The following is a 22,504-nucleotide window of genomic DNA, read 5'->3' as shown; positions in this document are numbered from 1 at the left end:
AACCAGCAATCCACCACCACAATCCACAGCTCCTCCCTTATCCCCTGTGCCTACATTCAGCTGTTTCACACTCACAAGGATTTCAAACTAGCTTCATACATCACAGAAGCATGCCTACTCGTTAATGCCCTGCCAATGGGGCTACTGATTGCACAAATGCAACCCTCAAGAAGAAATGTTATTGACACCTGCAAAAGCTTCACCAAGGTCAACAGCCTAGCTACAGTAACCAAGCAGCAATGGTGACTTCAATTTGGCCTATCCATGGTGGTTTTGTTTTGGTCAAGGCTGTTGGCCAGACTAATTAAGATTTATTATGAAACCCTGCATAATTGGTGTAAGAGGGGTTCCCCTCTCTAGTTTATTTCATTATTGTTAATTTTGACAGAAGTCACAGTCACAGGTTAAACTTGGAAACATTGCAAGAAATACTACGCTTTTTCTAAAATTGAAAGACACATTTACTACCAATTCACTCCGCCTTATGTGGGTTTCCCCATGCACATTACTTGAGAATGTGGGCAACTCTCCCTAATGCACCTATTGGGAAACTTCAAATAAATCCTCAAATAAAAAGATATGATTTTGCATGTCTTTTAATATAAAATCTGGCAGCAGTATCCTTGCTCATCTCCACTCAAGGGACTAGAACTTTTGCCCAGCTCCATATGCCTGGGAAAAGCAGGCAGCCCCAGGGGTTCCAATATTCATTCAGACAAGCTCCACCTGAAAGAGGGTTGCAACCATTATTGTACTTCCTTTGCAATGTGAAAATACCAGGCCTGCTCATGCTTTGTCTTAAGGAAATGTGTATCTCTTATTTCAAAAGCACAACATTTTAAACTTGTTAGATTTCTGTAACTCCTGATTGTTTTGTTATCTATTACTCAAGCCTTCAATGGGTCATGATGTTTTTCTTGATGCTTACAATGATTTCTCAATGTTTCTGTATTATTCCCCATTGTCCTCACCTTCTCACCTATTTGGAATCTCATCACTGCCTTGAAACTGGAACTTTAAAAAATCCACAACTTATAAACATCTCTGTGTATTCTCCGGAAGCTTGTAGCTGGTTCTGTATGCTGGCTACCCTGCAGCGCTGCAGTGTTTTCTCTGTCAGAGGGGTACCTAGGTGTCCTGCCAATACACTGCATAGACTGAAAGTGGGTCTTCTGTGTGGATCCCAGCGTACATTCTCCTGGTCTATTAACTGAGATTTCCTGACCCACCACCACTTGTAGGCATGGATTTCCCTCAGTGTGAACAGGGGAAGGTCCAGGAAGAATCCATGGACCTTTGAACTACGACACTGGTACAACCAAAGCTATTGCATGAATACAAGGTTCACCACTGAAATGAATGGACTGAAGATTGTCCTATTGTTTTAATGCCACCATCAAACACTGCTGCCAGAAAGATGCACAGTATCTGTGTTTTTTTACATGAACTGAATTCAGAAATAAAATGAAACAGCCTTAATTTTTTTTAAAAAAAATTAAAAACCACAGAACTGTCAAACCCAAGAAGGACTTCATCTTTAGAGCATGTATCCAACTGCCTCTTTTGCTTGGCTAATGTGTGTAGAGCAAATCTTATTAGGAAAAAAGACTTTTTGCTGCTTTTGGTGCTTTCATTTAACACCCCCTGCGTCTTGTTCTGTGTGGTGGAGAAGCAATTACAGCTCTACTTCAAGGGCCTTCATTCAATTATTACTTGTACTGAAAGAGGAAAAGGGGGTTATCCTCAAAAACATGGGGGCACTGTTGCTGCTGCAAAGACTTGAGCCCCCACTGTGGTTTCCTCAGAGCAGTTTTCCCAGGCAGCCTTCATCCCCTGGAATTCTTCCTGCCCAAGCAGCTACCTGAATAGCCTATTGTGTTCTGCCCTCTCTGATTGGTTATAACTGAAATCCCAGTTATTAAGATCTACCCATCCTCTTTCAGGCCCAGGGCACATTTTCATTATCAGCACACTCATTAGCATGCTTCGTGGAGGAAACTGGGACTGGATTGAAATTATAATAATGATTTTGAAGCCATTTCATTCTCGCCTGCTTTTCTTTCTTTTTTGTGAAATGGTGAAATAATGTCTTGCAAAAACCAAGAGGCTGTATTTGAATTCAGACCTAGAGGTTTACATTTTATTGTCTGGGTCTGCTTTTAAAGTGAAAGCTGTCCAGTGACATATTCAGAAGTAGGAGGAAAAGGGAAGAGTCCAATCCACACATATTTCATTAGATGTAAACTGTACTGAGTTCAAGTAAACTTGCTGAAAAGTCAGCAAAAAGAATCAGGGAAACAAAGTTGGGGGTCAGAGGGAGGTATGTGATGAAAGTTTTTCTCCTCACATTAGCAGGGAAATTTTACAAATTTGGAACAAATCAGCTGTTTGTAGCCAAAACATTTGCACAATTCCTCTGAAGAACCTTATTCAGTTTTTTAATGATCCTAATGGACTGAGCCTGAAATTGCCTAGTGTATCTTCAGCCAGTATTTCTGATGGTTTAAACTGAGCAGCAACAGAGGACTTGTTGCCATTTCTTGTAGACTTTGCACTATTCATTAACTTACATCAGAGACAGGTCATTTCCTAACCTCCCAGTAGTTTTAATGTAACTACCAAGTCACATATTAAGAGAACCACCGTTGCTAAGGCATTCATGTTTATATTATTTTTCTTAAAAAGAATAGTTCAATAATGTTATCATATCTCCCAAAATACAGCACCATAGAACAGGCATTCCAAGGGAACAATAAAAGTTTAAGTTTCTCTCAAATCACAAAAACACTTTATATTTTCTTTGAAATACAAGAAGAATGCATGGCTGCCTCTGTGATTTGATGCTTCACTAAGATTCTTAAAGGGCATGAAACAACGTGATTGAGCCTCCTAATATGCAGCCAAATAACTAATAATCCCCATGACCACAACCTTTCTGGCCTGTTCTCCTTGAATGGGCTGAAGTAGAACTACTGCTACCAAGGTAGTGGGGTCTCTATTTGGGGATCAAAAAAAGCAAACCAGCATTTGAACCTTTCAGTGGAGATTGGAGTAAGGGCTTAGCAGTTTCTCTTGAGAGTGTCATATGGTGATTGGCGTGTCCCTTGGTTACACAGCATGGGTGCACAAACTTTTTGCCCCAAAGGCAAAAGGCCGCATCTCACACTGGATGCAATTATGGGGGTTCCACACTTGTGTGTAGGCACAACACATACCCATAAAAAGACACACAAAGCCATATGAGAACTGTGTGGTGTAGTGGTTAAGAGTGCAGAACTGGGATTCAGGTGATCTGGGTTCTAATCATGCCTCAGCCATGGAGCCAACTGGGTGACTTTGGGCCAGCCAGACTCTCAGCCCAACCTTCTTCACAGAATTCTTGTTAGAGGATAAGATTGAGAGGAGGAGAATTATGTAAGCTGACTTGAGATTCTTGAAAGGGAAAGGGCAGGATCTAAGCATAATAAAAATAAATAAACAAACACATGCATGCTTTCCATACGTGAACAGTGCCCCCACACAGAGAGAAATACATGCTCACCCCATCTCTGCATACAGATGAATGGGCAGTTATAAACCACCCCAGCCTGCTGAGAGCCAGGCATTGGTGGGGGCTGGAAAGGCTGTTCTTTTCAGTGGGAAAGCAGTGATCCTGAAGGCAGAAGCACTGAGAAGGTTCAGAAAGGCAAAAGCTGAGCGCAGAAGCAAAGCTGGGATCTTAGGGATGCACTCACTTCTCCCAGCTCCCTGCCATAGTGCTGTTTCCCCACCTAGACCAGCTTTTGCTTCTCGTAGCCCCCAACATCCTGCCACAGGTGGCCCTGGGAAGGCTCTTGCCATGGGAGTTGCCACCAATAAGGTCTCTTTGCGTGTCTTCTCTTCTAATAATCTGCCGCAATGCAGGGGGCTACCAGAACCAAGCTGGCTGCGGTGGTGGTTCAGAGCAGTGGGCTACAGAGACGTAGCCATGAGGTCGTTGTCGGACAAAGCCTCACAAGGCTGGCCTGAGGATAAATTGAGGCTGAGGATTGCAGTTAGGTTTAGGGTTAGGGAGAGTGAAGGTGAAATGGCCCATCGTGCTTTTTGATTCAAATTATCCTCATGGTAGTTTACTATTCAAACCGTATTAGAACAGTGCAGTGCCTGGATCATCTCTTGGTGCTGGGACAGCAGAAAAGAAATTGTGGCAGGGGAGGGAGGAGAGACAATGTTAAAACCTGTGCCCACATGACCACTGTACCTGACACTGCCACCCCTGTTATCGCAAGGCCCACAGAGATCATGGAGAAAGAGCTCTGCTCCAGGAAGTGTGGCAGAAGGCAGAAAACTGCCACTTAATCCAGGCAGTCATCCATGATTGCATGCATCTTTTGGTTCCCATGCCTCTTTAAGAAAAGGCCGGGCCATGGGGATCTGCCTGCATGGGATTCAGAGCACTGCCACATGTGTAGCGTGGCCCTAGGGTATGCTTCAGTCTAGCCCTAAAAGGTAGGGCACTGAAACCTATTAGAACCCGTGGAAATATTGATGTTGGACTTTGCACAACAGTGGAATGCCCTAACACCCTACAGATCAGCCAACCACCATTCTCCCTGCCATATTTTGGTGGGATGCAGTTGGAGGAAGGCCATTTTCATTTGGCAAGCTTGCCATTGGTTTTACATGCAATGCAACAGAACCAACAATAGATGTGACTACCTATACATTTAAAAAGTTCTCTTCTTTGGCAGGAAATAATTCTGATTGTCCTGTAGACCATCAAAGTTCTCAAAACCTCATGTGACTGGTGCCACCATCTGAACCAAATTAGCATCATGAAACTAAGATTTCAAGGCAAATAAAAATGCTATATCATCTTAATGAAAGCTTCATGTGGCATGGGAAAATGAATGCAAGAAAGATATAATTTTATAGGCCTTGCCCCAGCTCCTCTTACTGCCAACTGAAATTTAAAACTACTCAAAGAAGCACACATCAGCAGCCACATAATGAATCTGCTACAAATATTGGGGCTGGTTTTGGAGCTCTCTTTAGACCAAAGCCTTTAGAAGCAATAAGAAAACTCCCAGGACTGTAGCAAATAGTCCTTGTGGCTTTGAATTGCATAGGTCAAGTGCCCTATATAGTGTTTATCAAAGTCATACTGGAAGGGGGGGTGGGAATCCTCATATACAATTCTTTCAAGACAGATGTCAGCAGATGAAAATGGGGTCATAAATGTAACCCTTAGCTTTATAACATCCTTAGAAAATGATCACCGGAAGCTGCTGTTTGGACACTGCTTTGGGGAAAGGGATAGAAAAGAAAAATGGTAAGTTCATAAGAGTAAATATATACACAGGATCACGTTAGATCTCAGAGTAGCAAGGAAATCCATGTATTATTCACTTAATTAAACAAACAATAAGCCACTAGCATAAAAAGAAAAAAAAAGTTCCTAGGGCCAAGGTATTATAAAAAAAGAAAGAAAGAAGTCTTGCTCTTCTGCCTATCTTCAATAATGTCCACCAAAACAAGTTGCATGGCATAGCGTCAAACACACTCACAGCTTCTCCACAGCCAGTGAACTGGGAAGGAAAACCTGCGCTCCACAGCACTGTTGCACATGCCATCTTCTGCTAGGTATCACCAAGGCAACCTGGAGAAGAAAGGCTCTCTGTGCCAGCCATCTTTGTTTATGTCATAGCATCAAGGTTGGCACGGAATGGTGTATTTATTTATTCATTATATTTCTATCTCCCATAGTGGAACTCGGGGTGGCTTCATGCAGTTCCCAGGAAGTCTCCCCTCCAAGGTCAGGTCAGCCCCAGGCCTGCCTGCTTGGTTTCAACATGGTGGATGCCTTGTGTGCCTTTGAGAGTCCATGATGGCGTAGAAGAAGCTAAGCAGGGACTTGATCCCTGGTCTCAGATCAGAGCAGAGGACTCCTTGGCCTCACTCCTCTTGTCTCCACTGTGGCAGCCTCCTTGTCTTCCAGCCGCTTGTGGCGTGAGAAGCAGCAGCAGCTGGCTCCCCCTTGCTCTGAGCCTGTCATGCCTGCACTGACGATGATGAGAAAATGGAGCAGGAAAGCTGATTGTACTGGCAGTAAGAAGGTAGGGAGGGGGCCAGCGAAGGTTTCTTGGACAAAGACACTCCAAAACCTGGGCTCAGTCCTAGATCTAACATTAAAAGAATGACATGAGCTGGGTTCTAGTCCCTCCTTGGCTGTAACTTCCAACCTGCTCTCAGCCTCACCCACTTCACAGGGTTGTTGTGGGGATAAATTGGAGAAGACTACCTTGTCAGCTGGCTTGAGTTTGTTGCAAGAGAAAAAAAGGTGAGACATAAATGTAATATTAGAATAATAATGAGAGGGCCACACAAAGCCTTGTGACACACGAATGCAGGCCTCAATCACCCTGCAGAGGCTGGCGGTGTAATTGAACTACATCATTATATTTTGTGCAAACGAGGTCAGAGCCCTGGAGGACAGAACAGCTTACATATTTCCCCCTCAGCAAAACATTGCTATTGCTGACTAGCAACAAGGGCTACAAGCTTTATCCAATTTAACTGCAAAGGTAATCAACTGAAACATCAATCACAGCTCATACTAGCTTGCATCTCCTTCCCCTTCTTGCTGCACCTTTTGCTAAATCCTTGCATCTCCCTGTCATGGAACATTAGAAGGCCATGCCAGAAGCTGTGGTTAAACCTGCCCGTTTCACCCCGCTTGCCACCCACCCCCTAGGTGCCGGGGCAGGACTCCTGTGCTTTTGATGATGGGGTCAGAGAGGGAACTCTCCGTAGGAGTAGCTTGTCCTGAGGGTGCAGGAGACCCTTTTGCCTATTTGGCCACCACAGGTACAGCATTTCTGCACAGCACAGGTGCTCTTTACCTGCTTGCTGATGACTGCTGTTGCTATGGTGAGGATAAGGAAGGAAGTTTATGCAACACACTTACATAAAACATAAACAGATTAAAACCAAGCACTGTACGCACAGCACCATAATTAACAGGCAAACTAGGTGCCGCAATCATTCCGGGAAGGCCTGGGGAAAAGGGGGGGGGGGCTTTCATTGGTATGTAATGCATGCCATAGGCAGTGCCTACCAGATATTGCGGTGGGGGTGGGGAATAGGACTCCATAACGGGGAGGGGGTACCTCAACAGAGAAGGCTTCCATCTTATGAAATTCTTCATATGATGGGCCTTGATGCAGCCCACATTATGGGCCTTCTTTTTGAGCCTGCTGCTTTTTTTGAGTCTGCAGATTCAAGGCCTTTTCCAATGATCGTAATGATCACAAGGCAATCCTTGGGGAAGGTGATCCACCAGGTACACTCGTTCCTAGCTATTCAGGGCTCTATATGTCAAAAGCCAGACCTTGAGCTTGGCTTGGTTGCTAATAGGTAGCTGGTGGTGCCCAGGCCCGTTAATAACACTACACAGCAGAGCACAGCAAAGGAGTGTAATTCCTGGTAAATCTGTGACAGTGTTTGGTTCTCCCCAAAAGGGCAATGCAGGTATTAGCAGTTAAACAGGAACACAGGAAGGACCACATAGTGGGTCAGACCTTTGGTTCATCTCACCTAGTTCTGTGAACACGGACTAGTTGCAATGGCTCTCCAAGGTCCCAAGGTTTTCTAGCCAAACCAAGGCACACCAAGAAAAGAACCTGGAGTCTGAAGCACACACAGTATATGCCTGCCCCTCTGTATTCACAGGTGTGTGCCCTTTATTTGATAGAACAGGCTAAACTGTTGACTTTGAAGAACATTTCCATGCATCCCTTTCAACCCTGCTCTATAGCCCAAAAGGAAATTCTGAAAACCAAGCAATTATTTAAAAAATGAGTGCATTTTGAACAAACAAAGTAAGACAGCAATTTTCCAGCCCTTCTACAGGAGCAGTGGTGGTGGGGACAATCAATTTTAATTAGTTGCCAACTGCCTCACTTTCATCTGGCTGTACCACTTCCAATTCATTCAAAGCTGTTCAGCAATAAAGTATAATTAATTTCCTTTGGTGGACAACAAAGTCATCTAGCATGTGGGTATAGCAAGCATACTTTGGGCATATTTTAGCTGACAGTTTAAGCAGTAATTATTATCTGCCAGCCGTTTGCAGAAATAAAATTGTGATTTGTAATGCAAATGAATTCCCGAGAGAGGAGGCAATGAGATTTGAAACAATGGGTGAAAAATAGTGCTGTGTTTCAACAATATTAAGCATAGGAAAATGCAAAGGCTACAATCCAGCTCAGAGTGAAGCACTCAACCTATTTGTTTCAGCAGGCTTAAAGCTATGATCCCATGCAAACTTACGTGGAAGAAAGTCCCACTGGGCACAGTAAACAAATACAGAATTGTACTGTACTTACTAGGGATTGATGAATCAGTCTATATCGTGCCCATGCCAGTTTCACGCGTACTCAGTCACGAGTCCTTTCCATCCAGTTTCTACATCAGTTTGCAATTTAAAAAATGCACAAAAATTCACATTTAGTTTTGTGCACAACTGTCTCTGCCATATGCATATTTATCCACAACTCCTCCAAATAGATGCATTTTTGAACATAACCCTGGTAAGTATCTAGTAACCCTCTAGCAACCCTCTGTTACCTTTCAGGGAGATTCTGGGAATGCCTTAACAAACAGTACTGAAGGACTAACACTTGTATTTTTTTTATTATTTCCATTCTGCCCACTGGCTGCAGCTTTCTGGGTGGTTTACAACAACACACAAAATACAATAAGAACACAATATAAAAACAGAAGTAACAGGAACCATTCATGAAAATTATATTTAAAAAGTAATACCAGATTCAAAAGTGATTAAAAATTCTCCTTGGATTACAATTCTTCAGATTTTGCTTTGGGTAAATCTCCCTTCAGACAGAAGAAAAGAAAAGCATTCACATGCCACACTGTTATTACCTCTTCTCCTAAGGCAGAACTGCTGTTTGTAGTGAACCAAATCAAGGTCAGCAAAGAGCAGATAACTCTGCAGGTGACTCAGGCTATAGTATTTATTGGAACTGTAGCTCCAGTACTTGGTACTGGAGAACCGGAAAAGATGAAAAGACAAAAGGGCAGCTCTTTCCTGGCTCTTTTGTACAAAATACTTTGAGGATGCACGGTAAATACCTAGGACATTTTGCTGTCTGACGTGAAGCATAAGATGGTGCCTCCTCATTCCGTATAGCAAAACTGATTGGGCTAGTGGTTACTTCAGCACCAGCGGCAACATATCCTACCATAGGGGAGGGCGGCAGGCTACCTTAGGAGCCTGAGGCAAGTGGTGTGGCACAGCCAGCTCTGTTTTGTAGTGCCTCAGCCCCACTGCCCATTCGCAGGGGTCTGCTTTCGGAGGCAACTGCCTCACTCTGCCTAATGGCAGGAGTGGCCCCAGAGCCAAAAGGAGACCGGGCTCGCATGTCACGATCCTCCTTCAAGAAAGTGCTGGAGGCCCAAGATGCCACCAGCATCGCCTCAGGGGTGACGGTCAAGGGGGCATCGCTGGTAGAGAAGAAGAGATTGGCTCTGAGTTGGAGGCAGAGAGACCTCCAAGCCCTCAGGCAGAAGCCTACCTGAAAAGACAGGAACTGGACTAAGCCAAAGGGGTCTGTGTGAGAAAAGGTCTGCTTAGTTGCCAGAGGCTTCCTTAGGAGGACTGCACTTGCTAACAGCTCACAGAGGAGCTGCGTGTGGCCCTGACAGGGTCCACATAAAAACAGCAGGGTCTCTACGGAAGCCATGTTGGTCAGAGTTTCCAGAATGTGGCCTCTCTTTCATGGGAGGGCCTCTAAACTGAACCATCCTGCCCATTCCTTGCCTACTGCATTGCCTGGGGACCAGGTTGCCCGTGGCCCTGGCTGCTGAGACCTTGCTTTTTGCCCAGCCCTTGTCCATGCTGACTTCACTGGACCTCCTGGGCCCTGGAACCTGCAATTGCTGGATTCACACCTTTGACAGAGGTGCAGAGGAGAGAGTTGCAGCAGATGTAGCCTGCAGATGACATTCCCTCTTTCATACACTGATCAAAGGAGAGCCAGCTTTCCTTGCCTCTGACACCCAAGGCTGGGACAACCCTCTGTTGACTCAGAGTCAAAATAAGGAGCTAAAGAGAATGTTCTGCACCTGTCCAAGGTTTTTTCTGCATGAGGTGTTTAACTTGCTGCTTTCTTGAGGCTTCATCTTCCATTTTTATTTTCTTTTTGGGAGGAAGAATATCCTTTTATAGATATATTAATTTATTAAATTTATACCCCACCTTTTTTCTTTTTTCAAATAACTCAAAGTGGCTTCCATCATTCTCCTCCTGCTGCTCTCCATCTTATCTCTATAACAACTACCTTGTGAGGTAGGTTGGGCTGAGAGTCTGTGACAGGCCCTGAATGACCTGGTTGGCATCATGGCTGAGCAGGGACTAGAACCCAGAACTCCTGAGCCTATAACCTATAACCACTCTACCACACTGCTTTTCTCTTTTACATGAGGCTATTGGGGGAGGGGACTCCCTGTCTTTCCTGTATATTCCACTAAAGGATGTAAAGCAGTGATGTGGTATAGAGAAGACCTTAGAATTTACACAAGGTTTCCATGGGGAATAATGACTTTCTCCCTTAAAATGCTGCATTACCCTCACTCTAAAATAAGCTATGAAAATGACTGGAAGGCTGAGGCTCTGAAAGGAAGCTGACATCAGTGAAACTGACCCACAAACTTCTCTAAGTAAGGGATCACAAATTCACAATAAATGCCTTGAGTAGAAAAACCCTAAAACTCTGCACTGGTTTGAAAGCATATGTGTTAAAATGTGAAACCTGTATGATAGACTTGTAATGCAAGTCTCTAAGAAGAAAGAGATCGGAGCTTATACAGCCTAAACTTATGCATGTTATTTGCATTTCATTTCTGCTTATTCCCTTGTAAATGTGTTTAAGATCACTGCCACAGGTATGTTCAAGTGCACAAATTCATTACTGAATGCCAGGGAAGTACAGGGTTTCTCCTAAGAAGCTTAAATTATTAGAATGCAGACACAGACTCTATCTCAGCGTTTCTTAAATCCAGTTAAAGGTATTTGTGCAATTCAATGGGGGTTAGGAAAATAAATCTCTTCAGTAATATTAATTCATCCTTTTTTCATGGACAAGGGAGAGAATATGTTTTTCAATATAGAATGGTGTCAGGAACATTTTACAGAACAAACACCTGTAGGCTGTATGAGAAAAGATCTACAATGAAGTATCAGAAAACCTTTGTCTGTTATGATGGATGTTTGTAGAAGTGCATTTTCAATAAATATCTTGCATAGCCTCTCAGAAATCAATACAAAAAGCTTTTCTAGATGAGGCCTTTCTTGTGCTTTCTTGGTAGTTTGTGGGTGGTTTCTGTGACATCATCACCATCCAGGGCCCTTCCTGTCCTGGCAACCATTCCAACATTCCCCACCAAGAACGATCATCTTGTTGTATCTGTGAATGGCAGGATGCAACTCGCTGTACCTGCTGCACCACAGCACCCCTGGTGGCTGTGTCATGAAAGTTGAAAAACACAGGGAAGGGGAAAAAAAAAAACAGGGTGAAAACATCTGCCAAGCAGCTGTTCTGGATCCCACAAAGAAGCTAGAAGCAGAAGCCTTGGTCAAGCGGTGGGTTAAAAGCATCATGTAGAAAAGGCTGAGCAGTGAATTAGAAATCACTGAACCCTTGGGATCTGCCTGATTTCTAGAGCTTTGGAAGACCAGCAAACTCTTGTTGAAATGAAATAGAATGATGCTGGTGGAATCTCAAGCAACTTTCCAGCTTCCAAACTGTCCTCTGCCGTGTCCTGGGGCGAGCTCCTGTGTTGGCAAGGTCTGGAACTCTGATGGTGGGCAGAGCGGACAGTGGGCAGTGCCTGGGAGAAGGGGCTTTTCAAAAAAGAGAAATGATGGAGGGGGGGAATGGGTAAGTCTCCATTCTGTCCACCAAATTCCCCAGTGCTAATGCTCTCTTGTGGACACTGATATCTGCTGCAATCTGGCCACCAACTTGGATGGCCTCTTACAAAGAAAAGGCCTCTGTTTGAAGGGCTGTGCAAGTCAAGTCCACTTTAAAAGAGCAAGGGCCATCCTGGGAGAAAGCAAGAAGGAAGCTTGAAGTTGCCCATGAACAGTGAGCCCCTAGGCGGGTCACACTTTGCCCGCTGTGGTGAGATGCACTGCTTTTCTGTTTTAATAATTTCTAAATCTGCATGACATATTTAGCCTTCACATAGGTAATCCAACTCTGGGTCCATTCTGTGTCATCTTTTTTTTTTTTTGCTGTATTGTGTATGTGGCTGGACCCTTTCTCACAAAGTTGTTACGGAGTACTTCTCTGATCTTCGCACAGGGAACTCTAATGCAGTCATGAAAGTGAACCCCAAACCTGTTTCAGAGGTTTTGGCAGGAGAAGCAACATGACTGGAGGCTCATTTTAATTGCCAGCTGAGAGACATCCAAGTTGATCCTACAGAATGGCATTTCTTCTGGCAGTTGCACCTTGGCTAAAGTTTGTCACAGAGGGTACTGACCATTTTGAGCCAGCCTCTCAGCAACCACTTGTGTGAACAAGTAGGGCATGTGAACCAAGTTATGGGTGGCAGCATTGTCTCCCATGAGTCTGGCAGCACAATTTCCCTCTGGCCTCCATGATGATGGGAATCCCTGCTGGGAATTCCTCTTCATCCTCATCAGTTTGTCTGGGGTAATGCAAATGCACAACCAGGATGGGACAGGCTAGGTAGAGGAAACCTATGGGAACTGGCCAGGAAGGCATGCTAGATGAAAATAGGAGTCTTAGCATTTCACGAGAGTCTTCTTACAAGCAAAGAGACAAGACTTAAGGGAAGGAATTTACTGTTCCAACAGTAGATCACAGATGTCCTGTTCCCCCTCACCAAGTCCAAAGATCCCATTTCATATATATCATCATATGACATAGGGAAGAAAGGTTTCTGTTTTAATTCTGAGATTACATTTCTGAATGGCCCACATTCTGGCTTTTCCACCATGCCCCCAATAGATGTTTTTGCTATTTTTGGTTGACATGATGACCAGCCTGAAGAGAAGTCCTGTTAAGTTTGAAGACTATTTCATTGCTTTCTGGTTGGTCCTAATAAGGATGTTCCACTTCAATTTTGGGTCTGGTTTAGAAATGTTTTTGTCTCATTCATCCTTTCCCCACATTCTTTATACGGTCAAACTTTAGGAGGAATAGGAAGCAAAAGATGACTGTGGCCATGAGTTATGAATATTAGAAGTCAGCAGTATGCCATTTAAAAAATCCTGTTCTGAACTGTCTTCCTGGGTTTGCTTCTTAGATGCCACTCCATTTTTCCCTTCTCTGTTGTAAAATTGAAAAAAAAAGCAAATGGCAGATCTGGGGCTGGTATAAAGTTTCCTTGTTGTGCAGTTATGGTCTGTTGTAAGTGGGAATTGGGGAGAAATAAATTCAGTTCATATTTTAATGTGAATTTAACGAATTTCACACTTCCAAACCACTATGTGAACTGAAACTTAGTTCTCCTTTGAAGTTTGCTGCAGAGTTCTCCAGTCACGCACTGGGCTAAAATAATGTTTTTAAAAGGGCATTTTATTAGGGAAATAGAAACAATGGGCAAAAATACACTTATTGGAAGAGAGATGCACACAAAAATGCTCACACATTTTAATAAAACCTTCTTTAAAAGACATTCACACAGTTCAAGTTGAATGAAACTTAAGACTGGAGGAATTCTCAGTGTCCAAGGCTGAGCAGACTGAGTTTAAGACTAGAAAAATAAGAATCTGAGAGAATTGGTTCCTCCCCATGTGACACAATGATCTTCCCTTGCACCTTCACGTGCTCCCACTCTGTTTCTGCTGCTTCACTATGGAAGCCCTGCTACCTGTGAAGATGCCCCAGTGGGGTGCTCTGCCAACTTGCATGTCATGGCAACAGTAGAGCAGGGCCCTCGCCAGGTCCAGAAGTCCTCCAGCAAGTGGCACACGAATATGGGAATGTGTTTGTACTCTTACAGCACTCCATCAAATGTATCTATTTTAATTTTGGGGTGTGCGTGTTACCAGCAAGTAATTACCTAGTTCCTGCTTTGACCAAACACAAGCCTCAGCCCCTTTTTCTGATCGATGTTCTCCATTCTCGAGATGGTACCAGTTTTTAAATTATTGACTGTAATTTTTATGTTTATGGATGTTGTGAGCCGCCCCAAGGCTTTGTTGCAATGGGGGTGGCATAGAAATGTTTTAAATAAATAAATAAATAAATAAATAAATAAATAACTTCCAGTGCAAGTCACGCAGAATGACTCTGAGCAAGCACAGAGTGGTTTGCTGAAGCCGGTCTGGTGATTGCCTCGAAGAACTCTCCTTATGAACATGCTTGTGGCCCAATTCTCAAGGAGGGGCTCTCTGAAAGTGGGCACGCCACCTTTCCACTTCCTGTTCCTCTGATTGGGCCAATCACCTCTGCTGGTGCTTACCTATGGGTTTCAGCTCCAAAGAGGGGGCCGCTCTGCATCTGGGAACCCCTCTTTCTCAGCAGCCTGTCCCATTAGCTGTGTGTCCAAGCCATTCCCAGGGTCTGTCTGGCACAATGCAGAGTCTGCCCTTGAACTAATTTCCTCCCCTTCCTCCTCCTGCTGCGCCTCAGGGCCTTGAGCAAACCCATGCTCCTCAGCCTCACTGAAATAGTCCTCATCCTCCAAATTTCAATCAGCAATAGCCACTTGGTTGGCGAGCTAGGGGAGCACTTGCCAAAGCCCATCATCCTGCTTGCTCTCAGCAGTACCACCTATTCAAACTGTATTGTTCAGAAGAAACAACCTAAGAAAGATGACATCATCACATCACTTTGCATTTATACCCCTCTTTTTTTCCTCTTGCGAGGATGCCAAGCTTACGTAGTTCCCATCTGTCTAATGGAATGGTGGTTGAAAGAGCATTTCTTCAGCCCTCAGGCTCTCGTAGGTTGTTACTTTGCAACTTTTAATCACAACAATCATTATGTTTCCTTGAAAGCCAGTTGTTTTTAGACTCACTTGCCTCCCATATCCAAGAAAATTCCTGGAACCCCATTCCTAGAAGGAGTGTTTTAATTTACATGTTCACTCTCAAAATGTAAAGTTGATTAAAGCTGTAATCCTACAGGCACTTACTAGGAATAGAACTTGTCAACTATATGTATATCCTGCCTTTTTTTATCCCCCAAGGAACCTGAAGCAGCTTACATGATCCTCTTCTTCTCCATTTTATCATCACAACAACCCTGTGAGGTAGGCTAGGCTAGGGCTAGGACTCAGGTCTCCTGAATCCCAGTCTAACACGCTAACCACAGCACCACACCAGCTCATTGGAAATTGCTCCTAAATAGACACATAGGATATGCTGTTAGAAATTAAGGAAGTAAGTAATCCTGCCTTGGAACAGGTACTTGAATTTGATAGCCCTCAGTCCCTTCCAAAATGACATTTTATTATGAATCAGTTACTTTATGCAAAGATGAATTATAAAATTTATAGATTTCCAACTATCAGCTAGAATTTGGATTATGCCATGCAATGATTGCTTCCAGTTCTCCAGTGTTTGTAAAAGCTGCATCATCATCAAGAGAAAATTTGCTGCCTGAAACATCTGTGGGCATTTACACTGTGAGCTCTTAGAACTCCCGGAGAAAGGCACTGGGCCATGATTCCTTCTTGCCCTCCTGCATGAATTCTTTTTCTGAAGAAAAAATGCTGGGAGAAGTGGCTGAGAAGCATGGGGAGTGGGGGTGGGGGGTTATGAATGGAAGATGGCATCATCTGTGCTCTCTGTAAAATCCACTGGATGAGGCAGGGCAATTGCTTGGTTACAGCTGCAAGTGGAAGCATCTCAAGTCACATATTTAGTTTCAGACTGTGCCAAAACGCCATTCAAGAACCAGAGGGAAAACTGTCATGCGTACATGTTCAGCTCCATAACATGTCTGTTATTCCTATCTGTAGCTGTCTTCCAGGGTCGAAAAACACAGACACACAAACGTAAGGGCAAGAAATCAAAAGCAGGAGATATATATGTATATACCCCCAGTGAATATGAGATAATTTACATTTGATGTCACAAAGATGTAGGTCTCTTCCCACCCCCATATACCCCAATCAGATGCAACTCTCCAAACAGCATGATGATCCAACTTCAAAAGGCGGCAATTCCCTTGATGACATGCATATTCCATGACCTCAGGGAAATAACTCACTTGTCCAAATATTAGTTTATCATACAAAGGGGTATTACTGTAGCTGCCATCTGCCTTAGAAAACTCACATGAAATGAGTAAAGTAACACCAATCTAGTTTTTATTAACGCTTTGGGTTTGGGACAAAAAATAGTAGCATATGAGTAGAGAAAATAAATCCATTACTTTATGGTAAAATATGAACTTTTGGTATTATTGGCCTGCCCAACACAATCGTACTCCAACACTATCAGTCTTATAATAAATCAGCCCAGGAATGGAAACAACAAAGCATTTCCAACTTTCCAGGCTTACCCAAGGTTTTTCCAGACAACGAGGAAGCAACATTAGCAGATAACGTTATACTTGCATTGCTGCAAGTACTTAGGAAACGGGCATTTTGATCAAGAGTGGCTGTTCTACTGTAGCGATCTACTTTTCCAATTAATCTATTTTTAGATGTTTCTGCTCAGTATTGAAAACTGTCAGCAATAAGGTGCTGAACTTGAACTAACACCATGTTTTACAAGCCCTTAATTGCAGGTCAGCCCTCTTGTAGCGTTTTGCCACACCAGGAAGCGCTGGCGTCTTTCCGACGCTGTGCTCTCAGGTTCTGGTTGAGTGTAGTGTGCAGCAGTAAGCTGCATGGGTTCTGCTTGGCACACTTTATTTATTACAGACAATATGGCTGGTTTTGCCTCCTCCTCTCCATGCTTCACTATTCCAGCAATGCTTCGGAGCAGCACAGTGTTTTCTCATAGTGCAGAGAGGGAGGGAACGTACACTTCTGCTGAATCTGGCCTGAAATTCCAGTGGCAGCCTTGTGGAAGTCAGAACAAAGCCCCGCCGGTCAGTGTGTGTACCCTCTGGAATACACAATCCAGCCCTGCCTTTCCCAGCACATGGGAACATTAGCCACATTGTGTGGCCTGGATTTAAGTTGGCAGCAAATGGCACAACAAACCTAGAGAAGATGCATGCTGTCTTATTCAGAGTCAGTGGGGCAGACTCCTTTGACCTAAACTGTACCCTCCTTGCCCCAGAACAACTTGTTGATTTACCACGTGAGGGGACCTGGCCTGCTTTGCAGGGGCATTTCTTCTCCCAGCCCTCTGCAATAGCTCAGCACATGCTTTCATATAAATATGCCCAGTGCCCAACAATCCAGGTGACCCTGAAACACTGCTGAGCTTAGTCATTAGACACAGCAGTCCAATTTGCAAAATTTGGAAGAGACGCTGTGCAGTCGCTTGGCTTGTAGCCTGTGAGATGAGGCCCTACAAAGGCAGCTGTTTGTGAAAAGACAGTTTACATTCCACAAGGACCTTGGAAGAAGCTGTGTCTATCAAAGCAGCAGCAACAGATGGCAGACGTGCTTTTGTTTAGGGAGCTCCGGGTTTGGCAGCAAGTTATCAGCAAGCTTTGTTGTTGATTGACTTTCTGTTTGTTTGCTTATGGTTTTACTCTGTTTTGTTCTTTACTCTTTATATACAAAGTGGCTCTTCCAAGCACAATGTACTCAGACACAAAGCTCAACACCTGAGGCCTTCCTCTGAATGCCATCTCTATGGGTGGCTTGGCTAGTGGCAAGAAAGAGGAGAGCCTTCTTTGTAGCAGCCCCCAAATTACAGCATCATCATGCCACTAAGGGCTGCCTGGCACCAACCTTACTATCTTTTCCCTGCCAAGCTGTGACTCTCCTCCTTGCTGAGGCATCTACCATCTCCAAACAGCACATGGGGCTGGTGATGCAAGCCATCTTCCAGCAGGCCTAGCAGGATGAACTGGTTCTAGCGGCTTAATTGAAAAATACGGTTTTAATTTTTAATATCATTTTATGATGCTTTATTTTTGTTTTATTCCACATTGTTTGGCAGTGTAGAAATTAAGTATCTACATGGATAAATATGTACATCATTGACCTGTTGGTATATTAACACATGCATTTAGTAAGTTGATAGTTGTTAGGAACCAGTTAGTGGTGCTTGGGGAGAAGCACCTGGGGCAGTGGGGGAAACCTTCTGGGCAAGGGCACCACGGGTCAGGTTCAGCGCATAAGGCTGTGGCACTGCAGCATGCTCTAGAGTGAATACACTGTCCTTTGTACCTTAGGTCTTTCCCTGTGCACGGAGCCCACAAGCAAGCAGCAGCTGCTGTCTGCAGAGCCAGTGTGGTGCAGTGGCTAAAAGCTCTAGCTCTGAGCTGGGGAACCCTGTTTTGATGGCAGTACCACCAGCTTCTAAGCTAGACTAATTGAAGCAGGCTGCCTGAAGGAAGTTTTATCTAACGCTGACTGTCGCATTACTTAACTGCCCCTTGATATCTCTAAAACACTGCACTATCATGAAATTGGAATTAATAGAGGGCGTAAAATTTCTTCTTTCTCCTCCTGTACATGCACATAGCTAATAGGCCTCGCTCTAAGCTCCAGATTTCCAAAGAGCCAGGGGCCAGGGCCTTTCTTCTGCCAAACCTTGCCCTGTACTGGGTGCTTCAGCCCTGAAAGAGAAAAATTGATTCTCAACACTATTCTGATAGAGGAGATCAAGGCCACCATCAGAAAACCAAGATTCCTGAGGACAATGGAGCGTGTGCGCGTGCACACACACACACACACACACACACACACCAAAACAAAACAAAACAAAACAAAACAAAAACTTCATGCTCCTAGAAGCCCCTGTGCTTCTCCAGCGCTTCCTACAAAGGAGCCTACGAGGGTGAAGGGGAAATGCTGGGTTAGATTATTCCACTGAGCATGCCCAACTTTTTCATTTGAATGTATTTGCCTTCAACTGCAGAGTTAAAGCATTATTCTATATGAGATTTCATTGCTCCAAGGCTCTGCTACACCTACCTTTCCGGACCCTTTGAGAAGAGGCTTATTATTATAGCAAAACTATATTAAGCATTGTTGCACTGGGCCAAAACATCTCATAGGTAGGGTTTATACTATTGCTAAAGTAATTAGCCTGTGCCTGCACATACTACTTTAAATAAAGGCTTAACACATTTGTCCAACTTGCTCTGTCTCCTTCTGTTCTGTTCACACAGCCAGGATCAAGTCACGTGTTCCTAGCATCAAATGTTTATGCTTGCTGTCCCCATTTAGGGTGGCCAGTTACTGAATCTTCAAAAAAGAGGAAATGCAGTATGCCTTCCTGAAAAGGGACAGCAATTTGCATAAGGTGCGCATGGACTAATTTTAATGTCTCGCAGCGTGGTGGTGTACTGGTTAGAATGCTAGTCTGGGACTCAGGAGATCAAGGTTCTAGTCCTCTCATGATCCTGAAGCTAACTGGGTTGATTTTGGGCCTGTCACTGATTCTCAGCCTAATCTACTTCACAGGGTTGTTGTGATGCTAAAATGGAAAGGAGGAAAAGCTTGTAAGCTTCCTTGGGTTCCTTGCAAGAGGAAAGCTGTTGGGATATAAATGTAATTTATTATTAATAATAATAATTGCAGAGATTCAGCCCGCTCTCCCTACAAAGGAGCCTACAAGGAGTATGGAAACAAATTCTTTCTTGGACAAGGAGGAGGTACCAGGATCTGCAGCTGAAATACCAAGGCCAGGGGACCCAGAGATAGAGCAGGCATTGGTGGAGAGTCTGTTTCAAATGCAGTAGGAAAGCTTAGTGAACATGCTAAGGTAGAAGACTTGGTATCATTAATGCCAAGGAACAGCATCAGGTTAAGAGGGCTGATCAGTGGAAAAGTGGATGCCTTCAAGGTGCAGTTTGCTCATTTCATTTCAGAAGGGAAGAGTGGTATTCAGTCTGGAATCGACTTCTCATCAGTAAGCTGATTTTCCCCAGTGGCCGATATCCTGACTGTGCTTATAGGGTTGTTGCTGACTTCTGCAATGTTCTTTCACATTTTAAAGCCAGCCTAACTGGTCAACTTTAATATAATAAAGCCTTTTAGTTAGAAAGCCTTTGCAATAGTCTGCTTTGATGGAAGGGGAGTAGAATGACCTTGACAACAATAATAATGTTGTTGTATAATGGAAGCTTAGACATTATTCTTCTATTTTAAATAGAAAAGGCTACATCTCATTATAGGGCAGAAGACTTGTGGCCAAGTGAACAGTGTCCCTGTCTGATCATTCCTCTGTTCAGGTGCTGACTACTGAAGGGCAACTTCAAGGCCCTGGTTCTCGCTTGTTCTCATGGTTGCTTACCTTTAAAGTGGAATTTGACAAGACAGCCCTTCAAACAGAGGACACCATCAAGTGGAGGACAGTCTGTTGTAAAAGAGGACATATGGCCATCCTCCATGACTTGGTTATAGCAAAAAGGCGCCCTCTCCCCATGTTTTCACTACCTGTACCTTCTTTTACCTCCATTAGATGCTAAGATAAAAACATAAACAGAACCTAGCATAAGTTCATGCACACAGCCAACATCTTCTGCATGGAATCAAACACTTTCATGACTGGCCTCTCTATAGAAATAAGTGTAGCAACCTAGTGCAGCTGCTTGAAAAAGAGTGGGCACAGTTGCCAGATCACCCATTACATCCTCCCCACATTCAAAGGCAGGCACATAACTTGTGATGGCACCAAACACATCATGTCACAAAACGTTTGGCTGAGTGGAGTAGTTTATGTGAAGCTGAAACGGGTGGTTGGTGCCCAACTGCCCTTCGCACACAGATAACTTGGCTTGCATAAGCAACAGCCAATAGGCTTCGTGAAGCAATAGCACTACATATCAAAGGAACTGACCCACTAAATCAACCTCATACCTTCTAAGAGGCTCTCAAATCATTTTAATGAACAGGAGCACTGGTTGCATCACCGGTTATGTCATCAGGACTCTCAATCTCTAGCTTTTTGTTTTTAAGCCAGAGCTTCAAAGAAGTGGGGAATTTGCTTGAAGCTTCTTTATTCTTAGCCCAACCATTAAGTGTCGGTGCTCTTTCAGGCTTTGAGCCCAGGGATCCTTAAGCCTAATCAAGTTCTTTAAATGCAACACCTCGTATCATAAAGCAGTGGTTCTCTTACTGAAAGTGCTGAGGCACGCTCATATGCCACAGAGAATGCATTCAATAATTAAGGGTTCATGCGAATCTAATGAACCCAACTACAGAGGGGACTCCCCACTGCATCTCTGTAGGGCCAGTGCTCTGGCCTGACCATCTTCCAATAAGGAAGCCATGCAGAAACACAAGGTGGAGACCAGGCTAGCTCATGCTCTCTTGTCCTTCTACGAGCAGAAGGAGATATTTTTAGTCAGAAAGCTTTGGGGATAGAGCAATCCACACAACAACATATGAAAGTAGCATCTGAAATGCAGAGCAATCCCTGACACAGAAAGAGGAAACTGAGGCAAGTTAACTTTAAGATCACACTTGCAAAGCATTGGGAGAAGGAAGGAAAGGTCCACAGAGTAACATAAAGCCTTCCTTTGGACCCATATTTTTCTATCCCAGCAACAATTCCACAGCAGTAACCAGAAAAGGAAACAGAGGGAGGCAGATTTTTTTCCAGCTCTGTCTGCTCATTTAAGGAAGAAGTGCAGAGCCCTCTCTAGTGTGAATGTAAGCATTCAGACATGACCATGGTGTGTGGGAGAGTCCTTTGAGGGACTGGGAGCCCGGGGAGTGATGTTGCCCCTGCATGTAATAAAGGGCTGCCACTGGCCTCTTTCCCTAGTTGTCTTGGTGTGGTTTTTCCTCTGGCCTTGTGGACTGTGCAAGAAGAAAAAAAAAAAAAAAGTAGGGCCTTCGGAGAGCAGCCAGAAATGCAGGCCTGCCCTCATCAAGCCCGTAGTCTGATGGAGGCGGTGTGCGCATACTGCGTGACTTGTGGACATCCAATTTGTAAACCCCCTTCTCCGCAGCCCCGCCCCACCTGCACCTAAAACAATGGGCAGGTTTTAGGTTGGTTGCACATCCCGACAACCAACTAGGGCAAGTTACCATGGTTCTCTGTCTATTACAATGATGGTTTCAACAGAGGAGCATCTGATCGTCATTGTGGCAGTTTTGTTGCCGCCCAGTCCCACCTCCTTTTGCTTTTCTGTTAGGCAAGTGTATTGAGATTGAAAACTAGAAGACACTGTGATCAGGAGATAAGTGTGAACGTTCCCAGTGTCCAGCACAGGCATTAAGTGCATCAATTGCTGGGAAAAAGCTGTAGGGCCTCCATGAAAGCATGAGGGCAGCAGCCACCAGGCACGACAAACGCCTCACATCAGCCTGGGGATAAGGATGTTTACACACCCTTTTGCTGAAGATAATTGGGATAGCTAGGCTGTCTGTGACCCTCTTT

General features: G+C 44.1%; 1 protein-coding gene across 3 annotated transcripts in view; it reads right to left on the bottom strand.

Annotated features, from left to right (window-relative positions):
- ANKFN1 (ankyrin repeat and fibronectin type III domain containing 1) overlaps window positions 1-22,504 on the bottom strand; it is a 302,123-nt gene that overhangs the window by 150,181 nt on the left and 129,438 nt on the right. For 2 of the 3 annotated variants that reach the window (XM_044422144.1, XM_044422147.1), the window contains exon 1: window positions 8,367-8,440. The exons of the other annotated variant lie outside the window; for it this stretch is intronic. The gene's annotated coding sequence lies outside the window, so the exon portion shown is untranslated. Of the gene's footprint in view, window positions 1-8,366; window positions 8,441-22,504 lie in introns of those variants that run through there. 3 annotated transcript variants of the gene reach the window in all.

This window comes from Varanus komodoensis, unplaced genomic scaffold (genome assembly GCF_004798865.1).
Source record: "Varanus komodoensis strain SLA01 unplaced genomic scaffold, ASM479886v1 scaffold12, whole genome shotgun sequence".
NCBI lineage: Eukaryota > Metazoa > Chordata > Lepidosauria > Squamata > Varanidae > Varanus > Varanus komodoensis.
This window is presented reverse-complemented; position numbering and strand designations above follow the sequence as displayed.